Raw genomic sequence first — 9429 nt, 5'->3', positions numbered from 1 at the left:
AATTGAATCATGTCCTATTCCTAAATAATGAATGTTATTTAACTAGTATTGATCCATGGTGATCAATTGTTTTTCAATTTTTATTGCAGTGAATTGTTTTAAGCTTTAAAAAAAAGAAGTTTACCAACTTTTGAAATTGAGTTGCCCAGGCCAAAATCTACTTGCCCCGGGTTCACGGTAAACCACTTATTTCCATCCCTGTATGCTCTTCATTTCCTGTTCTTCCATCCCATTCTCAAAATTAAATTTAAAGCCGATATTTTTTAATAACATTAGTATGAATTACTAACCATTATCACCCAAAAAACAATTTTACAAAGCTGTAATCCCGTCGTAGAGATTTAGTTTACTATTATCAGTGTTCTCTTTAAATACCGGCTGCTAGCGATCTTGCCGGTTACATTAACTCTTGATGCCGGCTACTTTTCCCAAATATATCAAGTAAATGTCACAAATGCTTTGGTTTTACTGCATAGTTGCCGGCCATATAACTGGCTACTCAAATTTTTCTGGAAAACACTGAACTATGCATGACAAACACACAAAAATTAAATACATCTTAGATTCATTGTAAAAAATAAATTGACACTTCCAGCTTGTCGTCACTAAAATCCAAAGATTCAAATAATTTTCCACGAGATACGTCAACAATTGCGTAATCAAATGAATGAAAAATAAAAGTAAAGAAAGCCGGATTTTACATAAATTTCAGGTTGAAACACAACAAGGTAAAGGTAGTCGGTGAGATATAATAATAATACAGTTAGTAAGGCTCGTACCCTGGGTACGGTAAATATACTAAAACATACCCGGGAATTTTAACACTAAATCGGTTGTTGTCGGCTATTTTGTAAAAATTAATTATGTTTACATTTATGTCAATTTTCTGTTAAATGGCATTTATACAATGTATTATCAAAACTCATTTTTACAATCATTAATGTGATTCAATTTAAAATCTTAAATTGTTTAAAGTCGCGTCATTGTATGACGTTGTCAAGTATATTTTCCGCGATGTCGCACGTTCACTTTTTACCGTCATAGATTTTTTTAAAGAAACATTTTTTGGTTTGCGAGGTCCGTTAAATGGGGAACACCATATTTGGTATTTATATTATGTTTTAACAAATAATTCATGCTGTGTAATAAATATTGTATAAGATATGTCGATATTTATTGAAAATGTTTCAAATTGTTATTTATGAAACCTTTTATTCTAATGAGTGTATGCTATCATATTATACTTCGAATAGCAGATCTGTTGTACTATAATCGTATTATTCATTCTTTATTGTTAATTTCATTTATTGTAGAGAATCGTCAATGTTACATCTAGACGCCAATCCTTGTTAGTGTTAGTTTTCAATGCTTGTTATCATTGCCGTCAATGTTAGTCGTCAATCCTTATCGTCATTATACATGAAGGAAATAAAAGCAGAAACAGAGACGTATTCTTGATTACTTGATTATTCCTACAGCGTCCTCTCAACACTCATACTAAAAAGCATGTTGATGCAGATTTTTTTTAAAGAGAAGTTTCTTTAAGGTAAACAATATTGTTTTACTTTAATCGCTAGCATGTTTAACGACATCGGATTTTTGGCAGATATACAACTCGGATACAATCTAATATTTGCGGGTATGTTTAAGTTTCTTTACCGTACCCGGGCTACATGTAAGTAAAGTTAAGAGTACCCGGGGTACATGTACCGGTAAGTAGTACCCGAGCCGAGAATGTCAATTGAAGGTGTTAGAGATGCATTGAACCATAAGATTAAAAAGGGTAATTAACCACGGGCTTATTAAAATTAAAACGATGACATTACATTGTACCAGCTGTTTATTGTTGTATACTGTAAGCTTGAAATATTTTAAATAATGTAAACAACTTACCTTGTATAAAGTTGGCACATTGTTGTCAGGTGTAGAAACTAGTATACTTATTTCTGTTAAGTTGCACTGGCTGAACCAAAAGAATTATGTAGTCGTTTCTAAATAATCACGAAACAATCTACTAATGCATATATGCTTGCCAGTTGCTGAGTTTGTGCATTTCCATTCATTATACTATCGGCCTTGGCAAACAGCGTAGACTCAGATTAGACGCCGCATGATGTCTGCTATTTGGTACGCAGAAGATTTGCATATCCACGGGTGTTTTATGTCAAATGTTATGGTTTTTCAATAGATCGTATACTTATCTACAAAACAGCGAATTAGCGTTCACTTGACATCATTTTTAATTATGTTATTTTGTGAATACTTTCTCGCGATCTTTTCGCCTTTGGTCGACGCCGTCTGCTATTTCAAACGATGATTAAGATTTCCATATCCACTGGCGTTTTTTTATGTCAAATGTTAGTGTTTTCCAATGGATCGTATACTTATCTACAAAACAGATAAGTAGCGTTCACTTTACATCGTTTGAGATGATGTTTTTTGTAAATACTTTCTAAGCGTTCATTCTGACGAAGTCGACCATTTTGACGGGTGTGAAGAAATACCGACGTTCCCGCAATTACCAAAATCCCCAGAAATCCACGAGATCCCACGAAATCCCCATTAATATAGATTGTGTATTGAAAAACTGCGTATTTTAATATAGATTGTTGCGAAATACACTGAAATAACTAATGAAACATTGTTTTTATGAAAGTTTAATTTCGGATATTTCGGTAGGGTATCGGTATATCCACATAACGCAATTTGTAATTCCGGTTATGTAAAACTTGCGAAATTTTTTCGTGATTTCATCAAAAACTAAATTTTTCCCAGGTATAACGCCTACGCCAACAGGTAGATCGCATTCTTGTCCATATACATGTCAAATTTCAGCAAACGTGCTGGGCCAGTTTTCAAGAAACCCAAATCGCAGTGATTCTCGCCAGCTTAACGAAAGTTAGCCCCCTTTATCATTCGTTCGAATGAACGTCATCAATGATGACGTCCAATACATCACTCATTCCATACTAGAGTTGCGACACCTTAAGGGTTTCGCGGGATGGAATGAGTGGAGAGTTCATATCAAATTGAAAATCGATTATTTCAAAATAAAAAATTGGTACGAAAAAATATGTGGGCAGTGGGTACTAAAAAAATAAAAAATTTGGGTACGAAAACAAATTTGAGTACGAAAAAAAAAAGGGTACGAACAAAATAAAGGTACGAAAAACTATTTGGGTACGAAAAAAATGGGTACGAATAAAAAATTAGGTACGAACAAATTTGTGTACGAAAAAAAATTTAGTACGAACAAATGGGTACGAAAAAATTTGGGTACGAACAAATTTGTGTACGAAGAAATAATGGGTACGAACATAATATGGGCAGGAAAAAAAACTAATTTGGTTACGAAAACAAATTAGAGTACGAAAAAATAAAGGAAACGAAAAAAATTAGGATACGAAAACTATTTGGGTACGAAAAAAATGGGTACAAATAAAAATTTGGGTACAAAAAAATCTGGGTACGAAATAAATATGGGTACTAAAAAAATGGGTAGGAATTTTTTTATTTGGGTACGAAAAAAATGGGTATGAAAAAAAAATTGGGTACGAACAAATTTGGGTACAAAAAAGATTGGTACGAAAAAAAAATTGGGTACGAACAAATTTGGGTATGAAAAACATTTGGGTACGAAAAAAATGGGTACGAAAAAAAAATTGGGTACGAAAACAATTGGGAACAAAAAACATTTGGGTACGGAAAAAATGGGTACGAAAAAAAAAAATGTTACGAAAAAAATTTGGTACGAAAAAAATTTAGGTACGAAAAAAATGGGTACGAAAAAAAAAGGGTACCAAAAAAATTGGGTACCAAAAAAATTGGGTACGAAAAATTTGGGTACGAAAAACATTTGGGTACGAAAATAATGGGTACGAATTTTTTTTTAGGTACGAACAAATTTGGGTATGAAAAACATTTGGGTACGACAAAAATGATTACGAAAATCGAAAAATTGGGGTATGAAAAATCTAATTTGAATAGTCTAGCCCGTGAATTGTCTCCTGGGGGTGAATTGTCTTGGGGTTGCTATTAAAGCTACATGTACTTTCGGCCAAGCCACGTGTTTATAGCGATTGCGCAATAAAAAACACCACTTTTTCGTGATTTAATCAAAAACTAGATTTTTCCCAGTTATAACGAACAGCCAACAGGTAGATCGCGTTATATGTACTGTTAATGGAAAATTTCATAGGGCCATACATTGTAACTCTGTGAAAAATCATTTGACCAGAACCGGCTGATAATATGCATGTCTCCTCTTGGTAGTGAAGCTTCCCATTAAGTTTAATTGAATTCCAGTCATTAGTTGCTGAGAAATAGCCCGGACAAAAATTGTGCACGGACGGACAGACGAAGCGGCGACTATATGCTCCCCCCTTAAAAAATTTGGGGAGAACATAATAAAGAAGTTGTGGCAATAAAAAATGAATTTATATGTGGTACGCAAACTTTAAAATAGATTTATCAATTATATGCTTATTCTTAGTGAAAAAAAGGCCATAATTGTTACAAAATGCTTGATACAGTTATCTGCTTTTGTTTATACATTGGGGTCATGTTGGTTAAGAAGCAAAATACATGTATGAAAGCAATATGTCAATGGACATAGGAAATATATTCGAGGTGGTACGCAAACATTCCAATGCGCGCACCTACGCCGGGTGAGTAGGATAGGTCCACTATATATATTTCATATATAATAGTCGAGCTAAAAAGTAAATATACTATAAACAACAAGCTTACCTCAATCACAATTTTAATGCAATGCAGTTAAACAATAAAGTTACAATGATATGCCAGGGATTGAAACTAACTTTTTACTATTGTGGGCAACCATCTTTAGTATTTTGGTTGCCCAGATAAAGAATAACGAGCCCAGAAATATGAACATGTGAATATTATTATACATTTTTTTAATAAAATAATAAATAATTCTATACATTTGCTGACAATACACATGTTCAATGCATGATGTATTATTATGAGCCTGAATTGAATCATGTCCTATTCCTAAATAATGAATGTTATTTAACTAGTATTGATCCATGGTGATCAATTGTTTTTCAATTTTTATTGCACTGAATTGTTTTAAGATTTAAAAAAAACAAGTTTGCCAACTTTTGAAAACGAGTTGCCCAGGCCAAAATCTACTTGCCCCGGGCTCATGGGAAACCACTTATTTCCATCCCTGTATGCTCTTCATTTTCTGTTCTTCCATCCCATTCTCAAAATTAATTTTAAAGCACAATATTTTATAATAACATTTGTATGAATTACTAACCATTATCACCCAAAACACAATTTTACAACGCTGTAATCGTGTCGTAGAGATTTAGTTTACTATTATCAGTGTTCTCTTTAAATACCGGCAGCCAGCGATTCTGCCGGTTACATTTACTCTTACATTTACATGACGGCTACTTTTCCCAATATATATCAAGTAAATGTCATAAATACTTTTGTTTTACTGCATAGTTGCCTGCCATATAACTGGCTACTCCATTTTTTTTTTGGAAAACACTGAATTATGCATGACAAACACACAATACTTAAAATCTTAGATTCGTTTTTAAAATAAATTGACACTTCCAGCTTGTCAACATTAAAATCCAAAGATTCAAATAATTTTCCACGAGGTACGTCAACAATTGCGTAATCAAATGAATGAAAAAAAAAACTAAAGAAAGCCGGACTTTACATAAATTCCAGGTTGATAAACACAACAAGGTAAAGGTACCTTGTAGTCGGTGAGATATAATAATAATACAGTTAGTAAGGCTCGTACCCTAGGTACGGTAAATATACTAAAACGTACCCGGGAATTTTAACACTAAATCGGTTGTTGTCGGGTATTTTGTAAAAATTAATTATGTTTACATTTATGTCAATTTTCTGTTCAATGGCATTTATATTATCAAAACTCATTGTTAAAATCAATGATGTGATTTAATTTTAAATCTTAAATTGTTTAAAGTCGCGTCATTGTATGACGTCGTCAAGTATAATATTTTCCGCGACATTGCACGCTCACTTTTTACCGTCATAGATTTTTTTTAAAGAAACATTTTTTGGTTTGCAAGGTCCGTTAAATGGGGAACACCATATTCAGTATTTATATTATGTTTTAACAATTAATTCATGCTGTGTAATAAATATTGAATAAGATATTTCGATATTGATTGAAAATGTTTCATATGTTATTTATGAAACCTCTTATTCTAATGAGTGTATGCTATTATATTATACTTTGAAAAGCATATCTGTTGTACTATAATCTTATTATTCAAATTAAATCGTTAATTTAACAATGCTTGTCGTCAGTGTTAATAGTCGTAAATGCTTGTGATCATTGTCGTCAATGTTAGTCGTCAATCCTTATCGTCATTATACATGAAGGAAAAAAAAGCAGAAACAGAGACGTATTCTTGATTACTTGCTTATTCCTACGAAGTCCTCTCAACACTCAAACTAAAAAGCATGTTGATGCAGATTTTTTAAAAGAGAAGGTTGTTTAAGGTTAACAATATTGTTTTACGTTATCGGTAGCATGTTTAACGACATCGGATTTTTGGCGGATATACAACTCGGATACAATCTAATATTTGCGGGTATGTTTAAGTTTATTTACCGTACCCAGGGAACATGTAAGTAAAGTTAAGAGTACCCGGGGTACATGTACCGGTAAGTAGTACCCGAGCCGAGAATGACCAATCGAGCCTTAGTAAGTGATTGATGGTGTATGGGATAACATGCACTGAGGGTGTATATTTTTCATGAACAAGTCAATTGAAGGTGTTAAGAGATGCATTGATCCATAACATTAAAAAGGGTAATTAACCAAGGGCTTATTAAAATTAAAACGATGATATTACATTGTACCAGCTGTTTATTGTTGAGTACTGTAAGCTTGCAATATTTTAAATAATGTAAAAAACTTACCTCGTATTAAGTTGGCACATTGTTGTCAGATGTAGAAACTTTTTATACTTATTTCTGTTAAGTTGCACTGGCTGAACCAAAAGAATTATGTAGTCGTTTCTGAATAATCACGAAACAACCTACTAATGCATATGTGCTTGCCAGTTACTGAGTTTGTGCATTTCCATTCATTATATTATCGGCCTTGGCAAACAGCGTAGACCCAGATGAGACGCCGTGCGATGTCTGCTATTTCGTTACGCTGAAGATTTCCATATCCACGGGTGTTTTTGTGTCAAATGTTATGGTTTTTCAATAGATCGTATACTTATCTACAAAACAGCGAATTAGCGTTCACTTTACATCATCTATGTTATTTTGTTAATACTTTCTCGCGTTCTTTTCGAACTTGTATTGACAGCCATTGGTCGACGCCGTCTGCTATTTCCAACGATGAAGATTTCCATATCCACTGGCGTTTTTTATGTCAAATGTTAGTGTTTTCCAATGGATCGTATACTTATCTACAAAACGGATGAGTAGCGTTCACTTTACATCGTTTTGTGATGATGTTATTTTGTAAATACTTTTAAAGCGTTCTTTCGAGATGACGAAGTCGGCCATGATTTTTGACGGGTGTAAAAAAATACCGACATTCCCGCAATTACCAAAATCCCCAGGTATCCCCGAGATCCCACGAAATCCCCATTCATATTGATTATTTATCGAAAAACTGCGTATTTTAATTTTATAGATTGTTGCGAAATACACTGAAATCACTAATGAAACATTGTTTTTATCAAAGTTTGATTTCGGGAATTTCGGTAGGGATTCGGTATATCCACATACCGCATTTTGTATTTCCGGTTTTGTCAAACTTGCGAAACTTTTTCGTGATTTAATCAAAAACTTGATTTGTTCCAGGTATAACGCCTACGCCAACAGGTAGATCGCATTCTTCTTCGTGTACATGTCAAATTTCAGCAAAAGTTGCCGACCAGTTTTCAAGCGCCTCAAATCGCGGCTATATGCACCAACTTAATGAAACTTAGCCCCCTTTATCATTCGTTCGAATGAACGTCATCAATGATGACGTCCAATACATCACTCATTCCATACTAGAGTTGCGACACCTTAAGGGTTTCGCGTGATGGAATGAGTGGAGAGATGAAATCAAATTGAAAATCGATTATTTCTATACTAGAGTTGCGACACCTTAAGGGTTTCGCGGGATGGAATGAGTGGGGAGATCAAATCAAATTGAAAGCCGATTATTTCGACAAAAATTTGGGTACGAAACAATTTAGGTACAAAAAAATTTTTGGGTACGAACAAATTTGGGTACGAAAAACATTTTGGTACGAACAAAATGGGTTCGAAAAAAAAATTGGGTACGAACAAATTTGGGTACGAAAAACATTTCGGTACGAAAAAAATGGGTACGAAAAAAATTTGGGTACGAAAAAAATTGGTTACGAAAAAAATTTGGGTACGAAAAAAAAATTTGGTTACAAAAACAAATTAGAGTACGAAAAAATATAGGGAACAAAAAAAATGAAGGTACGAAAACTATTTTGGTACGAAAACATTTAACATTTGTAAAGACATAAAACAAACTAATAAGATTTTATTTCATGTTTGGGTGGTGTCCATTGTGGTATGTCGAGTTAGTGTTGTTTTGTCAAAGCATGAATCAAATTTGATGATAAACAAGAAACAATCGGTGACGGGTGATGCTCCCCAAAGGTTTTTTGGTTACAATATTGCACTATATATTCAAATAAAAGGAAACTTCTTGAGGGGCATAACTTTGGACAAAATAATACAATGGATGGTTAAGTAACTTAAAAATTTCAAAGGGCCATAACTCTCTAAATAAATCATCTAACCCGAACCCACTTATAACATGCGCATCTCCTAGAGGTAGTTAAGCTTCCCATAAAGCTTCATTGTATTCCAGTCAGTAGTTGGGGAGAAATAGCCCGAACAAGAATTGCACTACATAAATATGTACAGTTTATAGAAAATTTTAAAGGGCCATTACTCTGTGAAAAATCAACCGACCATTACCAGCTGATAATATGCACATCTCCTGTTGGTAGTGAAGCTTCCCATGAAGTTTCAGTGAATTCCCATAATAAGTTGCTGAGAAATAGCTCGGACAAGAATTGCACTATATGTTCAATGGAAAATTTCAAAGGGCCATAACCCTATGAAAAATCATCCGACGAGAACCGGCTGATAATATGCACATGTCCTCTTGGTAGTGAAGTTTCCCATAAATTTCATTGAATGCCGGTCATTGGTTGCTGAGAAATAGCCCGGACAAGAATTGCACTTTATGTACAGTTAATGGAAAATTTCAAAGGGCCATACATTGTAACTCTGTGAAAAATCATCCGACCAGAACCGGCTGATAACATGCATGTCTCCTCTTGGTAGTGAAGCTTCCCATTAAGTTTAATTGAATTCCAGTCATTAGTTGCTGAGAAACAGCCCGGACAA

This window comes from Dreissena polymorpha, chromosome 10 (genome assembly GCF_020536995.1).
Source record: "Dreissena polymorpha isolate Duluth1 chromosome 10, UMN_Dpol_1.0, whole genome shotgun sequence".
Classification (NCBI taxonomy): Eukaryota; Metazoa; Mollusca; class Bivalvia; order Myida; family Dreissenidae; genus Dreissena; species Dreissena polymorpha.
The sequence above is the reverse complement of the archived record's forward strand: the minus strand, read 5'-3'. Positions refer to the sequence as shown.